This window comes from Myotis yumanensis, unplaced genomic scaffold, assembly GCF_028538775.1.
Source record: "Myotis yumanensis isolate MYYU_CA2020_CCGP unplaced genomic scaffold, mMyoYum1.0.hap1 SCAF_14, whole genome shotgun sequence".
Lineage (NCBI taxonomy): Eukaryota > Metazoa > Chordata > Mammalia > Chiroptera > Vespertilionidae > Myotis > Myotis yumanensis.
Window position 1 is genome coordinate 21,096,723 of NW_027223765.1, and position 13,980 is coordinate 21,110,702.

Here is a 13,980-nt window from a genome sequence, read left to right on the forward strand (position 1 = left end):
CTTCCTGTTAATAATGATGATAAGATCTAGAGTTATTTTGAGGATTAAATTAGATATACATGTGCAAACTGAACAAATCTTGGAGATTCAGTTGGCCACATTTGACATTGTGTCACATTGAGTAATGCAATATAGCAATCAAAAGCATTAAAAATATTTATCTTTTTGTCTGTCTCTCAAGAACCTTAAAAGCAATACATTTAATAACCCATAGTAAGACTTTTCAAAAATTACCCATCCTTTAAAATTTTATTATCAGTAATAAAGGTCCCTGTCCCTCAATTCTATCATTGAAACTGTCCCCATCCCTTTTGTTCACACATATCTTCCTGCTTCCATCTGGCCATAAAGCTGGACATTTCTGCCAGAGGTAACCACTAGGTGGTGCCATGACTTCCGGGACTCTCTTGTTTCTCCAGGGAGAGAAGGCACTTGGAGCCTGCTGGGCAGTGTGTCCCATCACTTCAAGTTATTTATCCACACAGAATTCTCACATAGAATATATAGTAAAAAAAGTCCTCACATTATTATTACTACTATTATTTTTTGAGCAATGCAAAAATTTAACAAAAGTTCAATGTGAAAATGGACAGGGCTCGATTTTTATATTGTAGTAAACTGTGCTGTGGAGAGGGGACTTGTGGAAGCAGTTGATTTCTCTGGTAACTACAGCCATTCTTTAGACTCGTTCCAAGGCTTCTAACATGATGACACTATTTCCTTGCATTACCGCCATTCCAATATTGTTCTGTTGCCCACCAGTTGACATCTCCACACATTCATCTATCACAAGATTCATAAAGGGATCAAATCCCCGCAATATTCCTTGGACATGTCTGCCATCATTTAATCTCAATGATAACTTCTTGTCCATAATTTTTTTTTTTTTTTTTAACTCGGGAGGGTGAGCTTTGCTCATGGTGTCCAAGTGAGCTCAAAGATACTTCCACACGGAATTCGTGGCCTCTCTGGAGCTCTCACTGTAGGCCCGGTGTTTTGTGTCTAGTCCTCACATTATTGCATTTGTTAATTCCAGTGTCAGGCATAAAGAGCAATTCATTTTAATAAGTGATAAGTATATTATTATTGATATCTTGATTACAGAGAAAATTTTCTTTGAGTTAATGGGGAATAGGGCATTCTTAGCTAGGTCATGAATATCGAAACATTCATAAAAATGGGTTTGTACAACTTGAAAGTAAAAGATATATAGGATTTTAAACAAAGAGGCCATAAACTTCTGAAACACCAGTTCCTCAAACTTCTCTCCTAGCAGAAGCGCCACAAAAACACAGTTTTCTTTGCACAATAGTAGGTGGAATACTTTATAAAGTCATCGTTTGACATTCTGTTCTTTACTCTCTCAACCCCTTTAACTACTTCTCTTAAATAAGACATTTTTTAAATTGTCCATGGATATGAATACAGTCAATAAGACATTGACAATATATACAAATGCACTCAAGCACAATTATAACTTCCTATTCTGAATTCAAAGGCATGAATATCAAGGTTTTGGAATGAAAAGAAAACCCAAAAGAGTCACTTAATACTTACTTAAACACTTGAAAAATGCAGGATGACTTAGAGGGAAGAGAGAGTTACTTACTAATATGTGGTTCATATCAATCTAGAAAGAAAAAACACACTATCATGTGAAGCAAACTAACCAGAAGTCTCTTGACAATGACATACAATTTAAAGATTTCAGGCTTAAGGAGCGATGTACCAAATCAATGATTTGGGAGGTCAGCAGGTAATCATGCTAAAAGAATTTGCACAGTTTAAACTCATTATATTGAGCTGGAATCCCATGCCCCTCAATGACCCGCTTCTGATTAGGGGACAATAGCTCCTGGTTAGCCTGTAGAATCAGCTACTCTGTAATTGTAAGGAAACACAATGCCAGGTTTCCTAAGATTTTCAGAATACACGCTGAGTACTTTGGTTCCAAAGCAGGCCGGTGAAGAAAGATGCTTAATTCGGTGTGAGAAGTTTGTGCATCACAACTCCCGATGCCACTTTTAAAGATAATGTGAAATGCCTAATTTGCAGTCTAGGGAGTCCATTGTCGGTTATACACTGTAACAAAAAGTTGGACAGCCCTCTATGTCAAACACAGTGTTTGAACTGGCATAATGAAACGAGCTACTTCTCTTAGTTGAACCACAGTGCCTCCGTTATGCTCACCCAGCCACAGAAATAAGAGGCCTGATATGGGATCACAATAGTGGAGTCACAGGCACCTTCTATACCACCAAAATGAATGCATTTTTAAAAAATTGAAACCTTAACATGAAGAGTATTATTCATCATAATATTCATACTTTTACCAAATATTCAATTTCTAGGTGAGGAAGACTGTCTCACAGTTAGTAGATGTGAGACCAAACTTCTTACGTTAGTTTTGTTGTATTAAAAGGTGAGGTGTGGAACACTGTAAGGAAGATCCTATTGACTAGTTATATATCGATCAAAAGCCAAGTCTTTGTGAGAATTCACAATGGGATTACAAGCCATTGAAATTTAGGAAGAAATGTGTCTGATTTGGCATATTTGCTGCCTCAATGGTGCTCTAGGAAGTTCCCAGAACAAATATTGTCACAGATAAGATATGTCTGATATGTCTCATTTCCTTTTCTGGGTCTCTTTTTTAATAATGTTTTCACCTAAAGCCTGCTTCCGTGTGTGTGTGTCTGGGGGGTGGGTTTCATTCTCTACGTATTTACACAGTGTGTGTATTTTCTATTTGTTTTCTTAAATTTCTGTCTTGAGCCTGAGCTTTTTAAATCATAGAATAGACTTTTCCTTATCCTTTAAAAATAAACAGTGAGGGATATTGGGTAGAAGTTTGTGGGGAGAGGTAAAGCAATGAGCCCTTTCCTGAAATTATACCGTGTGGATAAGCTTTTACAGTTTTCACGTGGCAGCCTAGTCACAAAGTGGTTATTCCTAAGTTTGGAGAAAAATCGCAGTGATAGCCTGGCCGGCTCAGTGACTGAGTGTTGACCTATGAACCAAGAGGTCACAGTTTGATTCCAAATCAGGGCACATGCCCGGGGTTACGAGCTTGATCTCCAATGTAGGACGTGCAGGAGGCAGCTGATCAATAATTCTCTCTTGTCATTGATGTTTCTCTCTCTCTTCCTCTCTGAAATCAATAAAAATATAGTAAGAAAAAAGAAAATCACAGTGATATCCATTGAGGAACTCCTCTTCATGAACATTGAATATTGAGTAAGACATATCCATTTAGAATGGGCATGACTTCTTATTGTAGGGCCATTCTGAATGTACAGAACTATCTAACTCAGTTGTTTATAGATTCATATAAAGACATCATTTTTTTTAGTTATATACATGAAATGTTTACGTACAATTCTATTCAGAACAAACTTTTCTCTCCAAGTTATTTCCATGATCACAAATATGCACAAGCAACTCCATTGGGAAGGATGATGCTTTCATAACTTTTTACACATATTTGTGCAAACCAATTCTGGCCCTTCACATTTCCAATTTACTGGATTGAACTTTGCTTGATAAGTTGTTTCTTTGGGGATTGCAGGAATCTGGTGATGCTGGATTCTTTGAAGGAATACTAAGTATATCTGGCTGTAGTTGAACTGTGTAGGCACACCACATTTTTTGTAACAAATATCCTTCCAAAATAAGGCATGTGGAGTCCCACAGAGGAAGTCATGTTTTCCCCATTAATTGCCATTAGATCTTCAGGAGATCTAGTGGAGAATTTTGAGTTCCAGAGGAATCTTCGGCTTAAAGGATGATGGAGCCACCAAACAGAGGAAGCCTGGTTCCCTGTATCACCCCATGAAAAGCTATCATCTGTCCACCATCTTCTGTATATGGTGCTATGAATGAGACAGAACTCATAAGTCTTTTATTTTACCTATTGTATTAAGTCACTGAGACTTGTGGTTGCCTGACCCAACTGATAAAATTCCTTAGTGATCCCCTAGGTTAGAGGTGAAAAACTGGAGGCCCATTGAAGGAAAGCAACTTGTTCCAAGCCATTCAACTTGTATGTGTGGTGAGTCTGATACCCAGCATTCATTGCTCTTTTTGGCAGAATCCTGTTTTTGTTTTTCCATGTTGGATGCTAACATTTGGTACTTTCAAGATGGAAGGGTGACAGCCTCCAGGAAATATATAAACTGTATAATCTGGAATATAAATATGCTTCCTTAGCACGAGTCAGACTTGAGACTGTTTATGAATGCTGGCAAGAGGCAGTGACACAGATCGGTCACCATATGCTCTGTTTTTAAAGACCTTAATCTTCAGGGTAGAAAAATGTAAGTGGGATTACCACATCACTAAAAGCTTAGCATCTTGCAGATGTTCATCTCAGAATCTTCCTTAATCATTTTCCTCAATGACATGGAAACCAAATCCTTTCAGTCCCAACTCACTGGCCAGAGATGCGGCTCCCTGGGTCCCTCCACCTGTATAGAGTCATCATTCTCACCACACGCTGGCCTGCCAATTTACAGTTTGGAGGTAGTACTTCAGTTATCCCCGAAAGTTGGCGTCTTCTTGGCTTCACATTTCTGGCTGCTTGGCTATTTTCTCCCGTCAAAGCCGCAGCTCTTTTGGTGTCCTAGAACTCGGGGTTTAAACGCTGAACCAAAAGATGCTTCGGATCTGATGAGAGCGGAGGCCTCCAGATCTGCCTGCTGAGCAGTCTGTGCTGCGGTGTAAGCAGACTGTCTCCGCCATATGTCACCCTCGTTGCTGTCTACACCCTTTTGGGGAATTTCACGGGAAAATCACTATTAAAAGATGTTTATCCTGGGATTTTGTAATTGTTTTAAAATTTTAATTTAATTTTCACCAACTTTGTTCCTTTGCAACAGCTTTTAATCATGCCACCCACTGACTCTACACTGTAACAGTTGAGTCTGTATTCGGGTCTAGAGGGCTAACTGAAGGAGTGTCCCACATGCCCAAGGATGACCTGTGAACATTATCAGACTAGCAGAGCCCAAACAGCGGAATGTTTTCTGCAGTAAAATATTCAGGATTATTCCAACAAGTACCAGGAAGTCAAATTTTTGAACAAAAAAATAATGGAGTATAAAAGTATATTTAAACTTTTCTGAAACATATTCACAAATGAAGTATTTTCAGATTGATTGAGCAATGTGAACGAAACTCTGTTAAAAATATTGCTTCTTTCACTTATATTCTTTACCCATCTACATAACTATAGGTCTGTGTATGAGTGTGTTGTGTGTTCATACAGGAAGCCCTGGGAATGTGTTTGTTGGCAAGTGTGATATATTCATATTCTAAAGAGATTTTTATTTATTTCAATAAATAAGAAGGCCTTCAGTTTCTTACGAGGATGAAACTGAGTCTGGAAAGAAATACTGTTTTGTACACTGAAAACATGATGGAGTGGAGATTTCACAAATTTACTCTTGAACATGGAGCAAGGGAAGGATGAAAAGCAATGATGTGTATAGCAGACTGAAAAGCACATACTTGAATGGGAAGAAATTCTCCCTGAGTTAGTCCGTGACCACAGGGTTATTTAATAAATGGATGGATTTTGAGCAAATAAAAGCATTAATATTGGGCAGAGGATAAGTTGAATGGCCAAACTACAATAGTTCTGTTGTCTGAATGAAATATCTTTCCTGAAATGGTAGTTAGGCACCGTGGGTTTTTGATGAGACATGAAAAGTAATAGTGTTAAGGTTAATAAGATTAAAGTCAGTGTGATTCTGAGGATTCAGTCTAGCTTCTGCTGTGAATCTGAATGCCTGATGAACCCAGCCCATATTAGGAGAGTCATGTTCTCATTTGTGGCACAGTGCTTTAGTGGACAAATGTGCTAGGTTGGGATTCAGAATACCAGAATTTGACTCAATTTATTTATTTTTTCCCATCCTTACCTGAGGACAGGCTGCTGCTGGGTCTTTTTTTTTTTTTAATTTGAGAGAGAGAGAGAGAGACAGAGAGAGAGAGAGATGTGAAAGATGCCTCCTGTACATGCCCCAACTGGGGATTGAACCTGCAACCTAGGTATGTGTCCTGACTGGGAATCGAACCCCACAACCTTTTGGTATACAGGACAATGCACCAACCAACTGAGCCATCTGGCCAGAGCAAGTTTGACTCAATTTTATACTGTTCGATTCTTTCACTAATTCTGTAATCTAAGGCAGTGGACTGCTAAGACACGCAATACACCCCAGTTCTTTCACTTGTAAATAAAAAACATAATCCAATCTCTCAGGGATGATGCAAGAATTAAAATTTAAATTAGATGAAGTAATGTAAGTAAATTGCCTTGTTCATAATCATACTTAGTAAACATTAGCATTCTTTCCTTGCCGGTAGATATGCTACTATTTCGTTGACAAGAGAAATTAAAACTTGATGAGATACATGTTGATGTTTTTGATTGAATCTTATTTGAAACATATGCTTGGTGTGGTTGATGGAAGATGTTATCCAAAAGTGAAAGTCAGTTTTGACTGTGCACAGGTAGTAGTCTGCCTCTTTTAGGTATATAATTCTCTCACGTTACGTAACTAAGCAATGGTTGGATATTTAGTTCTGTGAGTGAATAAATTTTCTTTCTTCTCCCCTTAAGGCACTTTGTAACCAAAAGAAAAGCTGAGTTTTATTGGATGGTACATATGGTTCCTTCTAGTTGTAAAGTTCTATTATTCTGTGAATATAAAAATATATATGAGTGAATGAATTAAATTCCAATATGGATTCATCAGGCACATACTGTCTGCCACCAATTTCACTAGAAAAAGCATTACAAACACAAATAGACTATAGTTATTGTTTTCAAGGAACTTAGTATATGTATACTGGAGGCCCAGTGCACGACATTCATGCACTGGGCGGGGGGTGTCCCTCAGCCTGGCCTACATCCTCTCCCAGTCCGGGACCCCTCGGGGGATGTCTGACTGCTGGCTTAGGCCTGCTCCCCCTGGGGGCTCCTTAGCGCTGCCTAGGAGGCGGGAGAGGCTCCGGCCACCACCGCTGCACTTTACAGCTGTGAGCCCAGCTTCTGGCAGAGAAGCGTTCCCTCTGTGGGAGCGCACTGACCACCAGGGGGCAGCTCCTGCATTGAGCGTCTGCTCCTTGGTGATTAGTGCACATCACAGTGACTGGTTGTTCCACTTTTTGGTCGATTTGCATATTAGCCTTTTATTATATAAGATAACTGAATTCTCGACTTGTAACTTAGTTGAATTCTTATGATTCATTAAAAAAAATCTTTGCATTAAAGTATAATACACAGGGAGAAAGTGCACAAATCAAAAGAATACAGCTTGATGAATTATAAAAAAGTTCTGTGGTCATTTTTTAACTTATGTATTTGGCATGTGAAGCTTATTTTCTCATGGACACATGTTTTTTGCGTGAATGCTCCATTAACCTAAAATGGATCTGCTATTCAGTGCTCATGAGACTAAGGGGCAAAGCAAGAATTTATAGCTTTGTTTTGATGGATAAACACTAAGTTTCAATTGGGTTTTAGAGTGAGGTGGTTTGGGACTGAAATTGCACTTCATGACCTCCCTTGCTTTCTTGCTTAGAAACTCCAGACCAATTTTTTTTTTACCTCTTTCATCCTTAGCTAGCCTTATCTAGTACATGAACTTAACAACTTATCTCCAAGTTGTTGTGAGAATCAAATAAGTTCATGTTTATAAAGTGCTGAGCATACAGTTTGGCTCATAGGAGCTACTATACCATCAGCAGCATGAACATCATCTTCATTTTATAGAGCCTTTGTCACAAGGGCAGACCTCTGTCACCCAGTCTATAGGAGAACTTAAACAAGGGCAAGCCCTGCCCTTTTAAGGCTTAAACAACCATCAAGAATGCAGTGTGGCCCGGCTGAGGTAGCTCAGAGGTTGAGCTTTGACCTATGAACCAGGAGGTCATGGTTTGATTCCTGGTCAGGGGACATGCCCAGGTTGCGGGCTCAATCTCCAGTGTGGGGAGTGTGGGGAGTTTGGGAGGCAGCAGATCAATAATTCTCTCTCTTCATTGATGTTTCTATTGCTCCCTCTCCCTTCCTCTCTGAAATAACAAAAATATATATATATATTTTTAAAAAGAATGCAGTGTGGAATGGAGGGTTCTGAGTTTTCCCCCAAGTAATAGTGGGGCAGGTTTGAGGATTCCTGGATGTAGCCTAGGTAGTTTTGTATTCTCAAGGAGTGGACATTTAATTGAGTCCTGCCTATTTGTGTATATGCATCTGCATATGCAAATCTGACACTTCTCATTTTAGGCTGAACATCTGTTCCCTGCAGGATGGAAGCAACCAGAGAAATAGGGAAATACTTTTTGTCTTGTTTATGGGTGGCAGGTAGCCTTTTATCCTTTGACTTTTCCCAACTCAACTAACTCCCCTCTCCCTACAAGGAGTTTAAAAATCTAACTGCTCACTGTTCAACTTGCAAACACAAGCTGAAATGCCCGGATGTCACCAAAATGTGGCTGATCTCTTTGCAATGCACAGGTCATGTTATTTGATGGACAAAAGATCACACAGAAGAGAATCCAGAGATGAAACCTGAGCTCATTCATGGTGGTCAATGCTTTTTGAGTTTCTTTCTTTCTCTCTCTCTCTCTCTCTCTCTCTCTCTCTCTCTCTCCCTCCCTCCCTCCCTCCCTCCCTCCCTCCCTTCCTCTCCCCCCACCCCCTGTGTGTGTGTGTGTGTGTGTGTGTGTGTGTGATTTGGTTTCTAAGAAAGTGTTGCTGAGATACTTGGAATTCTTTACAAGAAATCTTTGCCTCTAATGCTCTGAGTTGGATTTCTATTGCCTGCAGTCAATGTCCTCATTCCGAATTGCTCCAAAACTTACCAGGATTCTCAGGCTGGCTTTTTTTTGCCTTCAACCCAATTTAATGGTTGACAGTATTGATTCTCTACTTTCTGGGGTTATTAGTGTTGTAAGAGTTCATCTATTTCTACCAAAAAGTGAGTGTTAGTTTAGGTTTGAAAGTAGATTCTTTTTCATCTGCACACATCCTACTATATCAAACTATCTGGCATAATTACACTATCTATATTGCAAAGCTTTCTCCCTATTATTCAGCTTAAATTTGTCCTGTGGCTTTTGAAAACCTCTTGTCCTGAACTTAGGGGAAGTGAAAAATGGCTATTTTTCAATTTAGCTGTTCTTTCAATTTGTTCTTTCAAATTCTACTATTAACACTCTCTTTGGCTTTGTTACTTCTAAGAAATATAATTCTAAATTCCCTTAGCTTTTCATTTTAGACTCTATTTACTGGCAACATAGGCTGCTGCCTTGAAGACTTTATTCATTTTCTCAAAATTTCATATAGGTACCAAGGTCAAGTAAACTTTTTGACATTTATTTATTCGAGCTTCGAATATGTATTAAATATTTATTCTGCACTAGGAGTTGACTTAGGCAGAGAGGATATAAAATAGAACATGACAATGCCTTTATACAAAAGACATTCTAGTAGAGAAACTGACTACGAATAAGAAAATATACATATAAAATAACTTCAGATTTTGCTAAATGCTATGGAAAAGATAAATAAGATGATGTGACAGAGGATAACTGGGAGAGGTAAGGACAAGGGAGTAGCATTGCTGAGAGAAAGAATAGCAATTCAAAAGCCCTAAGGCAGGAGAGGCAGATAGGAGCCTGGCATGCGTAAGGAAGGGAAAACAGGTGAGTTTTCTGTAGTGTAGTGCTGGGCACTGGATGGCATCAGAGAAGTTTGAAAGGCAGGCAGGGGTGGGATGCACAGGATCCTGAAAGTTATGGTAAGATGTCTGGATTTTAACAATCCATGGGGATCCATTGGAATATTTTAAGTAACAGGATGACATGATCCAATTTATGTTTTTGGAAATAGGGCTCCTTAGCCTTGAGGTAAGTGGGTGGCAAGGGAATAAGAATAGAGGCAAAGAGAACCGTTATATCACTTCTCATTTGTCATGGTCAGGGAGACCATGACACCTATCCCCTACCCCCACCACACACACACACACATGCAATTCTCATGGGCTGGTGAGGGCAAGTTGACTCTTCCATTTATTTATTCAAGCATCATTCATATTTAAGTTTTACATTCAGTTATGCTTATTTATTTATGTCTTAACTAATGCATATGACTACTCCAGAGTTTTGGCAATTAGTTATGCTTATGCATGCATTTGTTTAACTTGAGGGTCAAGACTGAAGGACGTAATTTTTTTAACTACACTTTAAGCATGGTGCTTGGTATAGATATAGTGAGTATGTTGTTGGTGGGAGGGGATTGGAATATTATGATAAATGTTGGGATTTTGAGCTGCTATGGGGTGGGCACCATAAACCACTTGAGTACCATCCATCAAATATGTCAAGAGTGAAGAAAAGTTTCTGAAAGCGGATGGTCCTCAGGGACTCCCTTGTCTCTGCTTCACACACCTTCTCTGAACTTCAGTGTTACCTCTTGTGCTATATTTGGAGATGGGAGTTCAAACGCCTTCACCTAGAGTTCACTGACCCTCAGGAAACTGAAGAAATATTCCTCCATATACTAAAGAGGTGGGGAGACTGAGGAAGGAGACTTTATTTTCTTTATTTTCTTATTTTCAAGGCTAAGGAGCCCTCTTTCCAAAAACATAAATTGGATCATGTCATCCTGTTACTTATATGACAATAATGGAAAATTGAGAAAAAAACAAGAAAGTCAACACAGTTAAAATATAATGGCTTTCATCACTGAGAAACCCCTCAGTAAGGTAAAACTGGAAAGCATCTTTTTTTCAACAACGATTGCCATTCATTGCTCCACAACCACCACCCCACCACGAAGTCAGCGTCTATCATGTGCAAAGCACATAAGATGTGTATGTGCAGCCATATCAATATCTGATCACCAGTGTATTAGTATCATTAATTTTTACAACAGATATTTTACATACACTTGAATTATTTTATTTGCTTATCACAAATTCAAAATTCTTGTGTTATGGAAAAGGAAATTTTACAACCAACAACAGATAGCTTTTGCTAAAATAATTTTTAAAGGGTTTGCCATGAGAAGCAGTGAAGCATATTTCTCATAAATTGCATAGAGAGAAATGCATAATTATTCTGTCATTATTGGCCATTCAGGATATATAAATCAGGGCAAATCTAGAAAATACACTGGGTGCACAAAATGCATAATTAGCATGAGGTCAAAGCAATGTTAGCTGGACTTTTCACAAACTTAGAAAATATTTTATGCATTTTAATGATTTTTCCTATGAGAATTGGACGAGCTGTCATTCTAATGTTATGTAATTTATCACAGTTGTAGTTGTCATATCTTACTGTTACATGCATATTTTAGTTTTGACTATTTCTTAAAATGCTTTTGGATATTTATTTCAAAATGGGTGGAATATCAATCTTTTTACCCTAAATATTCTGGTAATTCTCTATGTCACCTGGTAGTTTATATGCTACTTGGGGTAAAAGGTGACACCTAGAAGGCAAAATTAGAAAGACAAAAGACAGCCTGGCTGGCCTGGCTCACTGGTTTAATGTCGACTATGAATGAGGCGGTCACTGTTCGATTCCCGGTCAGGGCACATGTCCGGATTGTGGGCTCGATCCCTAGTGTGGGGCATGCAGGAGGCAGCCAATCAATGATTCTTTCTCATCATTGAGGTTTCTATCCCTCTCTCTCTTCCTCTCTGAAATAAATAAAAAAATATATATTTTAAAAAAGAAACATACAGGACAATCAAAGACATAGTTAAGCTAATATGTATCAGAAATGATGGGGAAATAGGGGATGGAGAGAGTGCATAGAAGCTAGGAGAAGAGAGAGGCAAGAACAATAATAAAGGGCTAAACAATGTGATACAATGGCCCCATGACATTTAAGAATAGGGATATATATATATATATATACACACACACACATATATATATATATACACACATATATATATAAAAGATACATTTTTATTATTTGCATTTCTATTATGCAAATGTTCTTACTTCTGGAACCCATTGACCAACCTTCAACAAAGGCTTCCACCCACCCAAACCCTGTGTGATTGGATATTTTTGTTTGTGTGTGCGTGGAAATTAAGAAGAGCTGGGCTCCACATTGGTCTCACACCAGGTCAGAGTTGCAGACAGAGAGGATATAACCTCCCCTAAAAGTGATATTATGCTTAGGAAGAGCATAGACTTCCCACCATAGATTATGGGGAAGGATGGTCCAAATTCACCTAGTCTTTGGAAGGATTAGCATCCCAGGATCTTGAATATATAGCGTGTCCCAAAATAATGTATACATACTTTAACAGCTGATAACTCAATTTCCACTCCTTTTCAGGTTTAACTGATTTGAAATAATGGGTGAAGCCAGACTAAACTTTGAACAAATAAAATTTATCCTAAAGTGCCACTAGGCTTTTTTTTTAATGGGGATACATAAAAAATAAAGTTATGTACAAAACTGGCAAGAGTTGATGAATTGAGGACACACAAATAACAAATGAAATGATTCTTGATGTTTGCAATTCCATTGCTTTGCTTTATCAGCTGTGCCTGGACCAGAACGGTCATCAGTATGAAAACAGGCATTGACAAAAAATTATTCATTTCTGTAGATTCTTTTAAATTTTGAAAATGAACTGTATGTTAATAGACACTGATTTTATAACTATTCAAAGTGTATATATATCTTTTTGGGATGCTTCCATGTACATGGAAATTTCAAGTGATAAAATATTAGGAAATGCAAAACAATAAAGAGAGAAGTTTCAGTTCCATTAAAAATGTAGCCCATAGGAGCCCTCTGAAAAGAAGCTAAACTTTTGGTTCCACCCATATTGAAGTAACTTACATTGAACTAATCCTTCAGGAAAAAATAATTATAAAGCTGGACGAAATAAATAAAATAACTGTTGGAAAACACTGGAGAGCAGTGCTAACTCTAACCCTAACCTTAACCCTAACCCTAACCCTAACCCTAACCCTAACCCTAACCCTAACCTTAACCCTAATCCTAACCCTAAGCATCTAGGTAAGACTGGAAGAGCTGTGATCCCTGAGAAAGAGAAGCACTAATATGAGCACCATCTATACCCAGGTATTTTTCTGAGGGAATTCGCTATCTCATTGTGAAGTGGAACAGAGTAGACTAGAAAGGAGCAATCTTAATGGAAGAAGAGACAGAGGATGAAGTTCAGGTATACCAAAGCATCTGGGATTTGAGAGTGAAATCCCAAAGAGGAGACAGCTGCATCAATGTGGTCCATGAGGCATTAGCCAGCTCCTGAGTTAAGCGTGCACAGGGCAATGCTCCGAGAAACTGAGAAGGGAACAGCAACTGGGAGGCAGAGCAGAGATTTCAGCAGTGATGCGGTGCCAAGGAAGGGCCTTGGCAAACATCCTAGGCTCTTAGCTGATATCCTGGAAAAACCATGATTTAAGAGTGAGGGCTACACCCAGGGAATAGGAGCAAAACTGAGCAGCCTAACAAAGCAGAAGAGAAACTATGAACAGAATGAAAGTGATTTGCTGGTACACTATCTGCCTGTCAAAGGAAAACCTACCCGATTTGGCAGAAAATAAGATACACATTCTTTCATACGCCACATCTACAGTTAAACAAAATTATGGCATCTGCCCATCAAAAGGGATCAAATGACAAAATAACAACAACAAAATCCAAGAGAAGTAACAGATAATGAAAATAGTCCCATAAGCGATTCAGATATTAAAGTTTTAAAATCACTGATTAATATCTCAGCAAATAGGAAAAAAGGTTAAAAAATTTGATCAAAGGTAAGGATCCTTCCAAAGTAATCAAATAGAAAGAAAGTGGGTGCTGAGATCCAATGTCACATTTGTCTATGCTGAGGAGTGTTGGCTATTTCTCTCTCCTCTCATTTCTTCTTCCCCTTTTGGTTGCTTCTACCCCCTAGCTCACCTCCTCCA

The 13,980-nt window shown here is 38.6% G+C and overlaps 1 protein-coding gene and 1 pseudogene across 1 annotated transcript in view; both read right to left on the reverse strand.

Annotated features, from left to right (window-relative positions):
- The window catches only part of KCNH8 (potassium voltage-gated channel subfamily H member 8), a 277,527-nt gene that overhangs the window by 29,395 nt on the left and 234,152 nt on the right, over nt 1-13,980 (reverse strand). The gene's annotated exons all lie outside the window — the stretch shown is intronic.
- On the reverse strand, nt 668-1,028 carry LOC138992367 (small nuclear ribonucleoprotein G pseudogene; annotated as a pseudogene).